Here is a 17964-nt window from a genome sequence, read left to right as displayed (position 1 = left end):
TGGAGCAAAGTTGCATTTTGGAGAGAGACTCCGTTTGGCCAGTAAAGCTCCATTGTTCCTATAAATTGACTTTAAAACTTTGATAAAATATTAAATCCTGATACTCTTATCCACACATTTCTGTAATTTTAGTGCATGTAAGCTTGAAATGGAAGTGTGCTGCATTTGTTTTTTAGTTATACATAATACACATACTTGAAATAACATATTACCATATATTTCTGAGATGTTGTATTTCTTGTGGAAAAGTTCCAAGTGAGGTGCCAAATACCTTGATTGTGTAAGAGTGACTGTTTTTGTAATTTTGTTCTGCCATTCATATCAGAAGGGTGTTAACTCTGTGGCCTGTTACATTGTGATAGAAATGAGGCAGGTGGTGAGCTATTTTTCATTCCAAGTGAATATAAATAGTGAAGGGGGGAAGTGTGGTGTATACACAGCGCTTTGATTTATGCAAGCATATTGTGGAACCTATTATAGTGAAGTCAGATATAAAAATCCTCTGTTCCTGAGAGCAGCGGGAAATTTGCTTTTAGAGAGCGTACAGGATTTCTCCTTTTCACGTACACCATCCCTCTGGTTACAGCTGAGTTCTGACCTTTCTTTTTATTGAACACACTAGGAGTAGCTTAAATGTGTGCCTGGATGTTCCATGTGTTGGGGAGACGATAGCCTGCTTCCTGCTAAATGCAGAATTTTTAGTTTTCAAGAACACACTAGAAGAGTCAGAGATACTTGTTTTCTTGGTATGCACTATGTATCCTCTCAGAAATTTTTCATGTGAATTCCTCAGCATTTGGTTACTGAGAAGTCTAACAGTCAGAATTTGAGCTAAAACAGATAACTAAAGTCAAGACATAATTGGGCTTGAGGAGGCTGTTAGGTACTGGTGAATTAACAGTCTTGCGGAAGTGACTGCTTAGCCTATGTACTTTTTTTGAGTCCTTCCTTTCTGCTTTTGTCGCATTTGCAATACAACACCATTGTATTTCCAGATTATAAAATCGTGACATAATACTAGCCATAAACTCTCATTTTCCTTGGTGTAAGGAGTGTTTTGGACAATATGGCATTGTGTCTGGCACCACCTCTGCTCCTAGGGAACTATTCCAGACCATATGTCTGTAGCAGGTTAACAAGTTCTGTCTGACACAAGGAGCTAATTTAGCCTCCATTCAAGATCAGAAATGGAGACTCAGAGTAACTCCAACTGACTATAAGTAGACCCTCACACTGAAACTATTTTTCATTTTTTTACCAATGGCATAAGAAAGTCATGTGCCTTTTGCTCTCTTCCAGGGATTAATTGTAGGACAGTGAAGTAATTAGGCCTATTAAACCCTTTCAGTGACCTAGTGCTTTTAGCATTGAAGTCATGCTCATTGAGTTCAAGTTTCTTAAATACACCTTGATATACTTAGAAGAGCTATCCTCTAGTGGGTGATTGCACCTTTATAACAGTAATCCATAGTTACATACAGCTACAAATTAGAGATAGCCCTACCAATAGAAATTACCAAAGAAGCACAGCTGCAACTTTATTATAATCCTTACATTAATATTTGTTTCTTTCATAAAATAAAAGCCAGCCAGACAACCACATACAAAACACTTAACAAAATTTGGCTTCTGGAGAATACATCCCTGTCAGGGTACCAGTGCTACAGTCCAGTTGTGCAACTGAAGAGGAATTTTCATAGATGGACTTTTTTTTCCTGTCACATTTTACTCTGCCTTGAATTGCTGGATCAGTAAGCCAGTGCCTCCACAGTGAATTACTGAAGATCTCTTAAAACAATAGGAAAGAAAACTAATTTACAATATGCTTTGATCCACCTATTTGTTATTTTGCTGCTAGAATATAATGTTTCTAATTTATATAGGGTTACAATCTGTAATTTAAAGTGACAAGCAATTTTTCATTTTATTTCATTGGGGAGGAAAAAGAAACTAAGTAAGAATCTGAGTTTACTAATACATTTATGAATATAATTATTTTAGAATATATACTGGTTCTGTGTATGTTTCTATTATCATTATCAAATGTGGTAAAAAATCTCTAAAAAGATTTTTTTTTGTCTTTGCATTCATCAAAGAACCTGTTTTGTACTCTACCTTAAACACACAAATATCCAATAATCTTGTTGTACATGAGCAGGACTATGCCCCACATTGAAGACTAATCGCAGTTGTAAATGTTTCAAGGAATCGAGATGTAGAGACATGATTTTGACTGAATTCTGACTTGAGAAAGTTGATACTGGTAGACAAAGTAAAGACAGCTTCAGGTGGCATACATGCATCACAGCAGAGACTATTTGCTCCCAAAACTTGACACAACACATAAAAATCCTTCTGTTGATCTATGCATAGAAATCCAATAAAAGACATGTGCATCTCAGAATCTATTTGTGTGTCGGTCACTTTCTAATAGTTCCTTGTACTGATCAGATACCAGCGAAACTGCTACAACTTCATTCATTACTTTAGCACTGTTGAAGATCTATTCATTTCATGTTTCCCCCTTTAGTATTCTTTTGGGATCCAAAACTTCTAAGACTATATAATTGCTTTTTTCTTCTTTAACTTTTTAAGTGCTGTTACTACTATATGACTTTAACATTCTACCCAACAAACAAAGGGACTATTCATTTAATCATTTACTTTTTTGGCAGGTTCCGATTACTTTATGGAAACAAGAATAGAAAATGATGACTATTTTTTATTCTTTGCCTATGTAAAGAACAGCTGACCAAGTTCTGCAGGCTAACATGATCTAGGAAAAGAAATCAAAAATCAGGAGAAGCAGAAGTATGTAAAGAAGCATGGGCTTGCTCTAGATTTATCATTTCTCTTACTGTTCTGTTATAGTTCCTGAACACTTTGATCTGGTTGCTAAACAGCAATCCGACAGAAATTCTATTTCTGAGCTATAGACACAGGGCTTTGTAGAGAAGTTGTTCGTTAGAATAGACTATCTCCACACCTCTGCTCATATTTTAGGGAGAATTTATAAATAAGGGGAATCAGGGTAGTGAGAAACCTGATCTAACATTGAAGTTAGTTCTGCTCGGAGCAGGGGCGGTGGGCCACTTGGCCTCCTAAGTTCCCTTGTGGGGACAGTGTTCTTGCTGCTATTATAACTAATGTGGTCATAGCTGTAGCATTAATCAATCCTTGTTATAGACTGGGCACAAAAGCTTTGCACGGAGTAGATGTGGCATTTGAAAAAGCCTTTCGGGCTTTCACTCTCTGGCCTTTCAGCCTGGGTGAGGTCCTTTCCTTGGCTGAAGCACGAAAAGGTACCGCTGGCAAAATATTTTCTTCTAGTCCCATGATTGTGTGGGTCTATAGGTAGACATCCTTCGTATACTGCTATCAGAAAAAAACCTTAGTATTTTACATTTAATTCTATTTATTTGAATTTTTAACAACATTATACATCTAAGACCAAAGGACAATTTTATACCAGAACTGTTTTGTGTGTTTTATATTTTTGAAAAATGGGCATTCTCTGTGTGTATCCTGTCCTTAGAGATGACTAATAAGTAATGTCACTCCTGACCTTCCCAGCATTTACTCTGTAATAAAACATGACAGATGTTTTAACATGTCCATCTTGAACAATGTACAGTAAAATACAGAAAGAACAGAAGAGCTAGGAAATGAAGAACAATAATATAGCCTCATAATGAGTGTAGCCATAACTGAGACTGGAAATCAGATTAAGAGTGAAAGTAATGTTTTCCCCCATCTCATAATTTTGGCCTGAGTAACTACTAGTGCCATTGTTCTTGTGAAAGAACTCCCTGCTGGAGTGTTACAGTGACTGAGGTAGAAATTGTCACTATTCCACATGCTAAAGATAGCAACTTGGGTAGTATATTGGTGATACCTAGTTTAGTATCCACTCAGAGAGACAGTGCTACCTATTTCATGTAGGCAATTTTTTGCTTCATGTTTTCCTGGGCGGACAGTTTAGTTTGAGTGAAAGCAATTCTAAGTGATCTCCTGCCTCTCTCTCCACAAGTGTGCTACCACTAGCAGTTCAAACTGACTGCCTTTGGCTGGTGGAGACTTCTTAGATAAAGCTCAGTACCTTTTTAAAACCAGATTGCTTATGTATTGCTTATGCTAACAGAATTGTAAAGAATGCATATAGCTTAGATGAAACCTGTTTTGTTTTGAGTTTTGTTGTTTTATCCTATACCATTATATCCAAACAGCTATGATTTTTTTTTCTTTAATTTGAAATAATTTCCTTATTCTAGCTTGAGGTAGCCAGTCTGATGAGAAATCGAGCAGTCTGGATTTGGAAAACAGGTGGATAAATGCACCACAGTTTGACCTATACTTTATGTTTTAAAAAACCAGTCCAGATAGTCTTAATGTACCCTTCAATAAGTGGAGAAAGAGAGGAAACTGATGACGTGTTGTGATATTATGAAATGGAGAAGCTTGCTTCCTTGGAAGATTTATGTTGTACCGTATGCCAGCATTCAACAGCATATGTCAAGTTTGTATGGGTTGATGACAGGATAAGTTGTATTTTGCTGAAGAGGGGGCTCAGCTCTCGATGACTTGGCCATCTCTGATGCAGAGAACACTGTGTCCGTTAAGCCATTAGTTTTTTCCTGCTTGCATTTGCAGGTGTTCCCTCCCTGACCTTGTCACCACACATGCATGATTTTCAAGGCAGTACAGGGTGAATGGCAAATCCTTTGCATTTGAAAAACTCCAGTCCTTTTCCTTCAGTTGCTTAGGGGAAGCACTGTACTGAAACAACATGAAACAACTACTAAAAATAGTTTTCCTTGCTGAAAGACAAAGTCAAGGATCAATGCACAACAGCAATATTGAAAGATAAGAGCAAAAAAGAAAGGAGCAAAGTTAAGCACATAAAAACATCACAACGTAAGTGCTTAGATGAGTCTCAGTATTCTGACCTCTGCTGCTGTCATAAAGTGTTTGAGTTTGTTCAATACCTGATGGAAGGAGTCCAAAAAGCACAGAAGGTGTAGCATGTAAAGGGGATTTTCCTTGTTCAGTAAGGACGGAAGTTATGCCATGACAGACAAAGCTATTCAGACAGAAGCACCATCTTTCAGAGAACTAGCAATGAGCATTTGTTGTAAGGCACTCTGTTAAATTTAGTATTGTGGCTCTGTGTTAAGATACATAAGTACATTCCTTCCCCTTCTTCAAGGAGATTGTTTTATTTTTCAGTCTTTGTTGTGAATTCTTGAGCACTGTTGAAGTGTTTAGTTTCAGTATTGGAAAGGAGAGTAATTTTGCACAGTTTGTACACTAGTTCAAAAGTACTTTTGAATCTGGCAGATTTAGAAGGTGTACTGGGCCTGGCTGAGATATAGTTATTTTTCTTCGTAGCAGCTCAAACTGTGCTGTGTTTTAGAACTGTGACCAAGACAATACTGATAACACACTAATTTTTTAGCTATTGCTGAACAGTGTTTGCACAGCATCAAGGCCCCTCTTGTTTCTCACTCTGCCCCCCCTAACTGTTACTTCCACCACGGTAAGCAAATGACACCTGCCTTGACAGGTTCAGGGCAGTGTGATACTGATAGCGTAGCCACTGTCCTTTATACCAGCGAGGCTTTACTCATGTGGCTTGATGGTGTATTTCGCATGCATTAATAAGCTGTGCAATGGCTTTTTCTCTTCTTCCACTTCTTCATTTATCAGTTTTCATCTTGACTCCCAAGTTTTCTTGCTCTTACTCCCCTTTTCTTCTTCTTCTGTCCCACTGGAGGTGAGGGCTGTGTGGTGCTTAGCTGCCTACCGGAGATAGTCCACAAGAGAAGGTCTGTAGTAAGTTAAAAATTGTCACTGCCATTCATGTTGCTGATTTAAGTTTTTCAAAATACTACTGAGTTTGCTTTTTTTGTAGTTGTAATATACACACTTTCCCATGAACAACAGTCACTCAAGTATTTTAAGTAAGAAGGAGTTTGCTGTTTTGCCCTCTGTTAAACATTTCAGTGACTATTACAAAGGAGGTGGGCTCATTTATGTCTCAAAAATGACATGGCCATATAGTTAATTCAGCAAGTTGATAAGAAGCTGCTCTGTACACTAAAGCCCTTCTGAATGGAAGCTGATTCATGTGACTAATGAATGTTTTCAGTAGCTAAATGTCTGATACAGAGTCAGCTGAAGGCAACGAGGTGAACGATGTTAGTATGAAGTTAGATTCCCCCAGAAAAGATATTCTTACTACTGACTTATTTTCTTCTTATCCCAGAGAAGACAATAATATTTGTATCATTAACTCAAATATTTGGAGTTTTTTAACTACTTATTTCATTTTGCATGGTACTTTTGATGCAATGTTGTTTTTCTCAGGGCATCTTGGCTGTTTTCTGTTCTATGTATTACTCTGTGTCCTCCCTCCATCTATTCTATAGATTTTATGAGCAGTATCTAAGTTACCAGATGGAGCTGTAGAGAGACTTGAAGTAACATGAACAGCTACTTCGTGACAGGTCATAAAATAATGATAAGGCTTTGCTTTGTGTAACATCAAACCAACCATAAGTTTGAGTAAATTGCTGGACAACTTTGCTGCAACTGAAAAACATTGATCTCAGGGGCAGCAGCATCAAATTTACCCATCTTAACTAATGACTGTTCAGGATTCTTCCACAACTAGTATGTTGTCCTATTTTGATTTTGTTATTTTCTTGGGATTTTTCAGTTTTATCTTTCCACCTTAAATTCTGTCTGTGGCACAGAACTCGGTAGTTTGCAAGTATTGCAAGAAGAGTAATGCAACACTGTTCAAAAGCTAGTAGTAGTTCTCTGTGCTTTTATTCATGCAAAGCTATAATAGGGGAGGATCTTTTTACAAAAAAAGACATGAGTCAGTAAAACTGAAATTCATCTCAGTGTAGAGAACTGCAATTTGCTTGATAACATTGCATTCCACTTTATAGTTCCAAGTGCAATAATATGAAATGTCCAGGGAGTTGTACAGACTCTCATCTCTGGAAGTTCAACAAGAGCAAACTCCACCGAATGTTAGTGCAAGGAAGAAACTATGCGTATTTACTAGGAACTGGTATCAAGGAAGAACCAAGGTAAAACAGAGATTCTGCAGAACCGAGTAAATTATTTAAAAATATCTCTAATACATTTGCTGCAGACAGAGCGTCACTCAAAGAGAAAGATGGGCCGATATCCTCCAAACTTCCTACATGCACTAGCTATCCAGTTCAAACATATCAGTTAAATGCAACGTGTGGGGCAAAGATAATATTTCCACAGGCTGATTTATGCTTAGTGTTTCATTGGTTTATAAAAGTGCTGGTAGCGAAGTAGTTTCACGCATATTTTCAAAGGCTATTTCAAGCGACCAGAGACAGGAAGGCCATGAAGGATTTGTGGATGGAAAGTTTATAAAAGGAAGATAAGTGGAAGGGAAATAAAAACCCTTTCCAGCAGTGTTTGACTTTCCCAACCCATGTGATGGACATAAGCAAACTTCTAGCATTTTGTTCATTACACTTAGACATGTTCCCCACTATTTTCAGATCCCTTGGACTTTTCTTCTTTCCCATTCCTCAGGGAAGAGAAAAGTTATCTTCAAAAGGCTTAGATATTAAGACCAGTGAAATTGCAGAAGTAGAAATATGCACTAATCAGAAAGGCAGACTTTCTATCATAAGTTTACATTAATCCTACCAGTATTTTAGACAACAAACTATTTTATTTCCCTTGTGGTTTTCTGTGTATTTACTTTCTTATTTTCAGTTAGCAGTTAGCTTATTAGGAGTTTTGCTTTCTTGCTTCAAGAACTTAGGAAGAAACCATGGCAACATCTTTTAAGCAAAAAAATTCTCAAATTTTGCTGAGCAGTGCGGCAGAGAAAAGACCTTTGATTATTATGTCAGGATACTATAGGCTTGATTCAGCCCCAAACTCATAGTGGATGGAACAGCAACATCTTTGTCCTCATTTTTCATACTTAATGTTCTATTGCAGAGTAGAGCTTTCCTGTAGGGATTTTGGGGGTTGTTTTCTTTTTTTAACTGGGGCTGTCCCCTCATCAGTTAGCACCATACACCTTCAACTTCTGTTCCATTCCAGCAAATGTGCAGCTCTGGGCAGATCTACCATTGGTTCTACCTTCATTATATCCAGAAGAGGGCTCTTGTTGATGGTTCTGTATAGCTCCAGCTATTGGTATCCACACAACCAATAGATACAGGGCTTGGGTACAAGTCCTCCTCCATGTCTAACTCTCTCTAGAGAGGCAGGAAAGAACTTGCGTATGGCCACTTTGGCAATCAAAGTTTGGGCTCCAGGCTAACCTATCAGTATAGATAAATGCTGGGTTAGAGCTGTATCACTGCTGGGACTGTACAGCTGCACTGAATTGCCAGTGAGGGGACAGCGATAAACACAATCCAAAGTCAAATTCACCAGTGCAACTGATAAGGTTAGCAATATTTGATGACTGTAATACCATATAAATTCTAGCTACAGATTACTGGTCAGCTCTTTTCTCAGCAAACTGCAACTGCACATGTAAATTGACCACTTGAGATTTTTTAAGTGCTTTAATTTCCTGGAGCTATTTACAAATCTTAGAGATGACAGAGAGAACTTCCTTAAAAGGGTAAGAAAAGCCAGTGCTCTTACTGCAGCCAGAAAAGTTGCTACAGTCAGGTCATCCTTCTATTGTTAGGTTGATTGAAGAAAGAGGGTGAAAGAATGAAAAATGTTTTGGTTTATGTCCTGAAGCACAGAAGTCCCATGAGCAATCATTCCAGAGGTGAGAACTTTCTGCAAAGAATTTTATTGTCAATTCCAAAAGACAGTCAGTTGTAGATGACGCTAAAACGAATGTCCTGGCTTTCTTAATTAACATTGCTGATGAGAGGGGATCACAGAGGTAAACCACCTCGCAGAACATTCAGGGCTTACAAAACTTTAACTGAATTGCACCAAAAGCAAATTGATAGTGTACATTTAGGTAGAATATGTTGGCAACTTCACCCACCTAAATTTCAGTTAATTTCAAAAGAAGTTTTAATGCTTATATATGCTTGTCATGGCTGTCTGGTCTGCATGCAAGAAAGGCATAGATGTCCATTCCAATGTCACTTATCAAGGTTCTCATGTTATCACTATGATTATTTTTATTAGACTTCCTAACACTCCAAAGACTGCAGATCACAAATAATCATCTTCCCTAAGCCTTTAGAATACATTTTCTCCCAGTTCCAACTTTTACAGGCTATATTGGGTAACTGCTCATACCGGTTTAGATGATTGCAGAAACAGCTATATCAGACAAATTTTGGTCTTTTTCTCATTACAACTTTTGGATGCATCATTGATCTGAGGAGGGGAAGTCAACAAATTACAGTCTTGTAGTTATTTTGTGTGATGCTGGCCTGAAAAATGATGATAACCTGAGGTAGACTAGCCTTACCAGGGTGGCCAGTGTCAGCTGGTGTCAGACTTTTATAATAACACTTCTCCCCAGCACTGAAAAGCATTCAAGACATTTGCCTTTTGTTTATAGCTCTTTCCATAAATGATATTAATCTGAAGTAGCTTGTGAGGCAAAGAGTACTTCAGTGTAAACCTTCAAAGGGTGATACCAGAAACGGAGCTGCACAGGCAGCCTTGTTTGGAATTGTTTCCCGCTGCTTTTCAATGCTTGAGCCCCTTCCAGACTGTGTTCTTTAAAGAGCATTTGAATACAGAGTCTGCACACCACAGCAGGCACCAGGCAGAGGGACATTTCTTTAACTCTGCTGTTCTTCCCCAGGTTGCAACTGTCATAGTTCAATACAAGGCTAATTGTACTGAATTTCAAAAGCAGATTTGGGCCATGTTATTTTGGATCAGTTCTACTTGCTGTAAACTTTCCCAATTTCTATTTCATGCTTATATATGTCATACTTTATGCTATGCAAAACACATTAGTACGTCCCTTACAATTTAGTATATAAATTATGGTATTACAATTTATTGACACCTTTGATATGATGATCTAAAAACGTTTCATAAACACTGCTATGCCTCATTAAGCCTGTTGTTTTTTTTTTAAACTCATTTGAGAGATGATTAAACTGGGATTCAGAATACTCACATCGTTTTACTAAAAACAATCATAAATAAGCAAGGATTGGGAACAGAACCCAAATTATTGTTCACACTTCTGTCCAGAAATATCATTGTATAATACTAGTCTGAAGCAATGATGCCATTGGTTTTCAACATTTAATCTCTACCATAAAAAGTCAAACATGAAAAATACAAACTCTTTTTCATGAGAGAACCAGCTATAATTAATTACTTGCTTGTCACTCAATAAAGTAAATATATATTTAAATCAACAAGAGTATAGTGTTTTCATAGGAAGTGCTTACATCATCTCCAGATCAAAACAGCTCAGTGGTTTTGACACTATTGCAGCTTTACTTTCAGTGTATGTATATTGCATGTTCACTCAATAAAATATCCCAGTATTCAAGTCCAATATTTGCATTCACAATTCAATTATATAGCCATTTTGTTGAAAAAAATAGATGTAGATGTACATTTTTTGCATTACTGAAGAGCTAATAATGTCCTTTTAGCACAGACCCACCATCTATCGCTAGGATTTTAGTTCAGATATGTTCAGTGTCCAAATCAGTCAAACTGAATTTAATTTAGACATCTATCTCCCTCAGGCCTGTTTGGAAAATGTCGGCCTAAAATAGCATGTGCTTGAGTACAACAAACTAGAAAGGCACTTCTGATGTATATATTTGTATGTACAAACAAATGTCAGAAACATTATATTGGAATAGCAACTACCCCCTTCTTCATGGCGCTGAATTACCATTCACAGAATAAAGATAATGATAAGGAGTTGCAGGAGTAATATTTCCTTCCACTTGCATAGTGTCTGAATAATATGAGAAAAAAAGCTCCTTAACTTCAGCAGGTAGTGACCAGTGACCGTAGGAAAGATTAAAATAGCTACCACTGAGGTACCAGTTACAGACTGGCCCAAATGCCAAGGGTTTAGAAGGTGAGCTAATGCTCTAAACAAGACTATACGTATTGGGTAACTTATGAGTCAAGAACAGAATTTAATGCTACTCAGTAACAGGAACACAGAAAGCAGTAACTATTTGATTATTTGCTTTTGAATGGGACCAGGATAAATGTTTCCTTCATTTTCAGTTCGAAAAATCGGCTATCAGATGTACATGCACAAATAATTTAGTTTTGTTTGTAATTCAGCAAATGAAGTGCAGAAATTACACATACCTCTTTCAAAGTGTACAAGATCTGTCATTACCTATCTGCTGCCCTAAACCTTGCTTGGAAGCACGTTAAAAGCTTGTCTAAAGTGTGCTGAAAAGTGAGTAAAGCATTTAACATACCAGAGAAAACATAACGTACCCACAATTTTGAGCGCACAGGGACAGCAGTATAGAAAGGAAAAATCCAAAAGCATGTTCTTTAATGGCGCAATTGTTGAGCGAAAACCCAAAGAATTCATATAGGAAATTTCTCTGATTTTTTCACTTAGAAAGAAATTAATAACTCTGTGTTTTTTTATCCTGAGTTCATTTTATAGAAGCATCACAAAAACATTCTAGTAGAAATAAAGAATTCTGCATTATCACCTTGAACGACTGGAATCATTCAATATTCAGAAATTCTTAAATAAATAATTCTTAACTTGTTCCTCTTACTGTTTATTTATAGATTTATTATTAAAAGGCAAACCTGTGTACTTTCTTTTTTCCATTTAAACAGGTAATTTATACCATTTATACTGAAGAACGGCAATTTCCTGTATTTTTCACTGTTATGAAGAGCTACAATATGTTTTCGTCAGATTCCTAGTAAAGCTGGTTGTAAACAACATTTGAATTAACAGTTCAAGTATAAATTTACAATCAATTAAAATTCAAAGAATTCAAAATAAAATTGGAAATTAGATTATTGGAATTGGATTTTTTTTTTACTACAAGTTTGTTGAAAAATGTATTTGGAAAAAACCATTAGCATTAAAGACGTATTCTGTGATATCTTAGATAATTAGTGATGGATACATTTGTATAGAATTCGAGATACTGCATTTAACTTTTGTTTAGGTGGCTGGAAAACACTTTCAGAATTCTCTCAAGGAAGCTGAAGGTAATATGAAAAATAATGCTTTAAAACTGAGGGTTGTTCCTGTCTGTTTCTTACAGGCTCAAACCAAAACCCGCAAAGATCATGAGAACAGCATGCCCGACTGTGCTTGTTAACATAGTTCACCAGTAGCAGTAAGTATGTATTCAGTATTTCTTTTGCTATAGTCTTTCCATAGATCACTATAATTTTCTACTCAGCTTACCATGAAGAGCAATAAAAAAAGAAAAGACAAAGAAAAAGAGAAGTAGGTAGTAATTTGGTCTTCTTCCTCCCACCAACTTAGTTAAATTGCATAGCTAGTATGGACATGAGGTTTTGATTGTTAAGAATTTTATTTGCCGTGCCTTGATAGTAGTTTGCTGACATGTTGGTGCTGTTAGCAATCTCATGTGCTGATGAAAGTAGAAGCCAATGGGTTACTTCAGGCTTACTGTGCTATTGCTGTGAACAAGAGGAGGCTCTTGAGTATATTGTGCAGATTTTCAATGAGCTAGGAGAGCACTTCCGCAGTGGAAAATTTTCACAACTATGTATTTACTTTGTTAGCCACAATTTGCTTCTTTTATTGTTACTAATAGAGACCTTAGCCGTAATTTCCACATTCTGGATTTTGCAAATATTAGCACAGTGAATCAACAGGCTTTACAGACAAAAACTCTGACAAATACATTTGGGTTACATTTAAGGATAATAATTACAGTACCAAACTAAAACTCATGGAAGACAATAGCAAGATCTCCACTCTGTTCAGAAGGCTTTGGATGAGGCAGTTTGCAAAAGCAAGTTGGCAGAAACACAGGAAACTATTACCTATCTTAGTTAAATCCTAGAAAGTAAACTTTTGGTTGTTTGGGGGTTTTTTTGGTTGTCTTTTTTTTTTTTTTTTAATGGCTCCCCTACATTAAGATAAAGAAATTCAGGTGGCAACACCTGATGTTATCTTGCACATAGTGTTCAGGTACTCATCTCCTTTCTCAACTAAGAGCATTTTAAGATTATGCCATGTGCACAAAAGATTTGGGTTTTTTAATAAGTAGGATTTATTTTCATCTTCTTTCATAACAAGAATTGAAGTTAATTAGCTCATGTAAAAGTTGGTATTTTTTCCTCTCTTCTCTGACCACCAGTTCTTAAATGTTTTGGTCACTGTTCCTCTCACAAGAAGTAACTGTGCTGCTGAAAAAGGGCCAGGAATTAGAATGGCTACATACAGGGATCTTAGCCCAGAAGTAACCAAGACAGAGGTGCGCCTAGAAGTGACAGAATGGGTAGAAGGGCACACAAATACAGCACACATGAAACATGAGCAGGTACAACCAGTGGCTTAAGAGCTGGCAATGTTATAAAGATGCTTTTCAGATAGGCATTTATACCCTGGCAGATCTTGTTCTGGCTGACTCTTTGTAATGAACCAGGGCTCTTCATCTCAGTAACAGGAACTTGGCTCATCCAAATCATCCACAGAACTAGGGAAGTGCAAAAGCCAGCAGGGATAAATCCCATATTTGTAGTTGCTGCTGACTGATTCTGCTGGAGAATCTGACGCTGGCATCTGCACTCCATAACTCATGGAAAAAGTTATGCTTTTCAGCTCTGCCATCTAATATTAACCTGTAGCTAACTTCTTATTCTGTCAGCTATTCTGAAAACTTTGCTAGGAGTACCTGGTAGGAGCCAGGTACTTTTCTCCGTAAGCGACACTGGACTTTATCATGAACTCTGCCAACTTCACTACTTTCCCCTGCTGTGAATCATGGCATTGTGGCAACAAGCAGGCACCAGTTAGAACATCAGTGTACAGGACTAAGAGACACCAGTTCCTGGCACAGCAGCATAGAAGGCTGTTCATCTAATCAGATCCAGAACTCATAGCCAGCTATAAGGTTTAAATAGAAATTTAACCTATTTCAGTCTAAGATGACACTCAGCTCATGTCTGTGAACCGTAGAAGCTGAAGAACTTGCACATGTCCCCATCTGTTGTCCTTGATACAGTGCTAGCTAATTGTTGGCAGATAACTGGGTGCAATAATCTCCTCAAGTGACAGAGCCCGTCTGCCAGAGCCCTCCTACACTCCTGGGAATTTGGCTGGTGGTTCACAGGCACTGGAATGGGAGGTTCCTCCCCTCTGCTCTTGCCAGCAGGAAGTGTTTTATTTATGGAATCACAAAATATTTGCTCTGCTTCAAGACAAAAGAAGAGGGTTTGTCACTGCTTGCTTTCCAAAAATAATCTTTTCAATCTTATTCCTCTGAAAATAAGTCCTAAAAGGGAGTTGCCAGGTTACATGGGTATGGGTTTGATCATCTCCTGTATATCCAGCTTAATGTCCAGCTTACTATTTAATGATGTGGGATCAGGGCCCGACTATCAGCTATTCCTTGCAAATCATACCATTTTCAAATAACTGCTAAGAAACATGCTTTTTCTTCTCCCCCCACCTCCCCCAGGCTGAAAGGCATTTATGCCAGGATAAGAGGGATCAGTAAGCCATCAATATACTGAGCGGCCAGCCAGCAACTGGCTTACATGTGACAATTTTACTTTAATTTAGCAACTCAGTGATTTTAATAATGAGCATGTCCTCTGTAAGTTTCCAGAGAAGCGAACACTAATACATTTATTACAGAACACTATGTTTTTGTTGTGACAGAGAATTACATCCACTTAGGAACGCTAGCACAAGTTTTACTTATCTTTTTTTTTTTTCACCTTAGTGTTAACTTAAAGTGAATTTCCATGCTTCAAATGAGGTTAATCTATTTTCAGCTACAAGTAAGCAAAACCATATTTGGTGTCACATGGAATAAACTGCAGATCTCCAATTACATTTTATAACACCATTTTAATTTATTGCTATGTTACTTACTCTTAATTGAACCATAGTGCAAAATAAGATGTACAGTTGTTACTGAAAAAAATTGGGCTGTGTTACATTTCCCTTTAAGGAATTAATATAGTGTTCTATATTTTGCTTAATTTCTTTCTTTAAAAGAAAGCAAGAAATTAGCCTGCTAGTCCTCCCCTTTTTGGTAAATTCAGTATTCAGAGTAACAATTGCTTGTTACAAACATTTCCTAGAAAAAATGAAAGTAGTTTGTTGGATTTTATGAAAGTGCAGTCTTTATTTCAGAAGCATCTACAGCAGTCTAAGAGATATTATGTCTCAATTTTTTAAAAAGAATACAAAACCCTACAGATTTTTTTTTCACATTACATTGCTCAGAAGCTGATCTTTACCTTCTGCAGGAAAATTCTACTATTCTACACAGTAATGTGCTGTTACTGGTCTAAGTGTAAGAAATTTATTAAACTTGACCAATTTTTAGAGAAAGATTTTTCAATGAGAATTGTGCAAACCGTTCCTTTGTAATAACTAATCTGATGCTGAGTAGCAACATCTAACAAAAAGACAAAACTTGCAAAGCTGACTCCAGGCCACAAAAGTTGCCCAATTCAGGATTCAAAAAGCGAGGCCAGTAGTCTCTTAGCATAGGCTGTTTTTGTGGACTATTTTAACTGTCCATTCTACATTATAACAGCAGCTGCAGGGGTAGTTTCCAGCGTAGCTCTTTGGAAACCATTTCAATAGATGTTTTTCCAGATGTAGGTTAAAGTGTGCCAAATGGTCTGGCTCTTCAGTATAAAAAGCAAATTGGAAGTTGGGACTATGGTGCCTTAGCAGTAAGCAGCTTTAGTCAATGCTCAGCTCAAAGAACCTTCCTGCTCTAAAAAATTGTGATTCTTCCACAGGGCTTAATTTGGAGAGCAATACAAAAATGTGTCAAAGCCTTCTTTCCCCTTTCTCCCCCCCCAAGTTTTTGTTTTTTCCTCACAGTAATACAAGTTGTCTAATAATCTATGTAAAGTTAGAAGGATTTCTATTGAGACTTCAGAAAATGGATTTTATACTTGTAATATGTAAAAAATACCTACTAATGCTGAATGTTACATATAATTGCTCTCTCACACAAGGAAAGGGTAGATTTTACCAGCTATCCAACCAATCAAATTATTTACCATGCAACGAGATGGGATCTTGTGGAATAAATAAATTCTGCAAAGGTACAGTCTACCATTGTAAATTATTCTACTCTATTACTGTATGTCAGCTGTGAAGTACCTGGGCTGTGTTTAGTGTACAAATTGCTACTGCTGAATTAGAGGAGTAGCTTAAAATAACAAATTGAAAAAGTTACAGCTTTTCAATTTGCCCACCTAATCTGTGATTCAGACTATTTTATTAGAGGAGGATTCAGAGGGAAGGGGACATGTGTATTCTCTTGTGTTCTGTAGAATGTTTTTACAGTACCAGTTTCCAGACCCTCCTTTTGCTCATCCTACTTTCTCTCTCTCCCTCTCCAAACCACTGCAGGATCCTTAGATGTACATTATACCATGAACAGTCAGTCAGATGGTGAAAAAACATCTGATTTTCCAGATGTAGTGCCAGTTATCACACATTGATGTCCATCTCAGTTACTGCCACTCAAAGCTTGTGGAGGTGCTTGCAAATAATTTATTTTAAATATACTGAGTGTCAAAATTGAATCTTGACATTTAGAGCTAGTGGGCTGAAGGCATTCAGATTTCATCCCGCTACAGGAACAGTATCGACCTTTGTATGAAGTATCACTGGCATTTGAAAGACGGATCTCTGAAAACTCCGAAGTTTGTATGTAACTGCCAACAGCAAAATTGAAGGTTAATACCTTGTATTATTGCATTTAAAACCAACCATAAAACTAGTTATTAAAAATAATTTTCTTGTACCATTTGCTTAAAATTTGGATGAAGCAGGCGCTAAATAAATAGCACCACATTATCTTTGTCTATGGGTATAATACCCAGCACATGCTGCATTCAACAGGAAATTATCATGAAAGTAAGAATAATAATCTTATCAGTCTCACAAGAACAGGAAAGATACACGTACCTGAAAACATTTGTTTTCTTTTCTAACTGCATGAGTTGATCATGGTAAGGTATATTTTTTTTCTACAATCTTTACTGGAAGTAAAGATTGTAAATACAGTCTTAAAACAATAAGCCTCAAACCCTTTCTCACCCCCCCCCCACGCCCAAGGACTAATACTGACCCCAGATTATTTGTTCCCTATAAACATTCTTTGGCTTGCATAAAATTGCCATGATAAATGAAGGAAAAAGAAAAAAATCATAGCTTATAGGTACAAAGGAAAAAACAAAAATATGGTTGCAAGTAATACTGTAACTTACTCATTTTCAGAGTGTTCTCTGCTGGCTTCGGTTGGTAATCTAAGGATTTAAAAGTAATTTCTTTAAAAAAATTCCTAACGCAAATTTCTGGGGCTCTGTAGTAAGAGCAATTTCCTTTGCCTGGAACAAAATATAGAAGCCTCAGGCCAAGCTCTCACGAACCCCCTTACCGAACAGAACCTAGTCTGCACTACCAATGACAGAATCATAGAATCATTAAGGTTGGAAAAGACCTCGAAGATCATGAAGTCCAACTGTCACCCCAACACCACCACGCCTGCTAAACCATGTCCTGAAGTGCCATATCTACACTTTTTTTGAACAACCTAAGTAACAACGTGTATTTGTATAAATATTCACCACTGTATAGTGTAGATAGCCATCTACAATAAATATACTTTACTTCCCAGTAATGTGATAGCAAATACAAAGTTATCTTAATCGCACTTCTGCCTCAATGCACAGCTCCAGAGGCAATGTTTTTCTGAAAGCTGAGAGGTTTAATGAAATCAACTGTATTCTTTCACTGTATTCAGTTTGACTGTCACA

At 37.1% G+C, this 17964-nt stretch overlaps 1 long non-coding RNA gene across 1 annotated transcript in view; it reads left to right on the top strand.

The window, feature by feature from the left end:
* Positions 1-17964, top strand: part of LOC142362625 (uncharacterized) — a 52563-nt gene that overhangs the window by 5933 nt on the left and 28666 nt on the right. Inside the window, exon 2 of the long non-coding RNA XR_012765204.1 lies at positions 12234-12308. This is a non-coding gene — a long non-coding RNA (uncharacterized LOC142362625). The remainder of the gene's footprint in view (positions 1-12233; positions 12309-17964) is intronic.

The sequence above is a fragment of the Opisthocomus hoazin genome, chromosome 10, assembly GCF_030867145.1.
Source record: "Opisthocomus hoazin isolate bOpiHoa1 chromosome 10, bOpiHoa1.hap1, whole genome shotgun sequence".
Lineage (NCBI taxonomy): Eukaryota > Metazoa > Chordata > Aves > Opisthocomiformes > Opisthocomidae > Opisthocomus > Opisthocomus hoazin.
The sequence above is the reverse complement of the archived record's forward strand: the minus strand, read 5'-3'. Positions and strand labels throughout refer to the sequence as shown.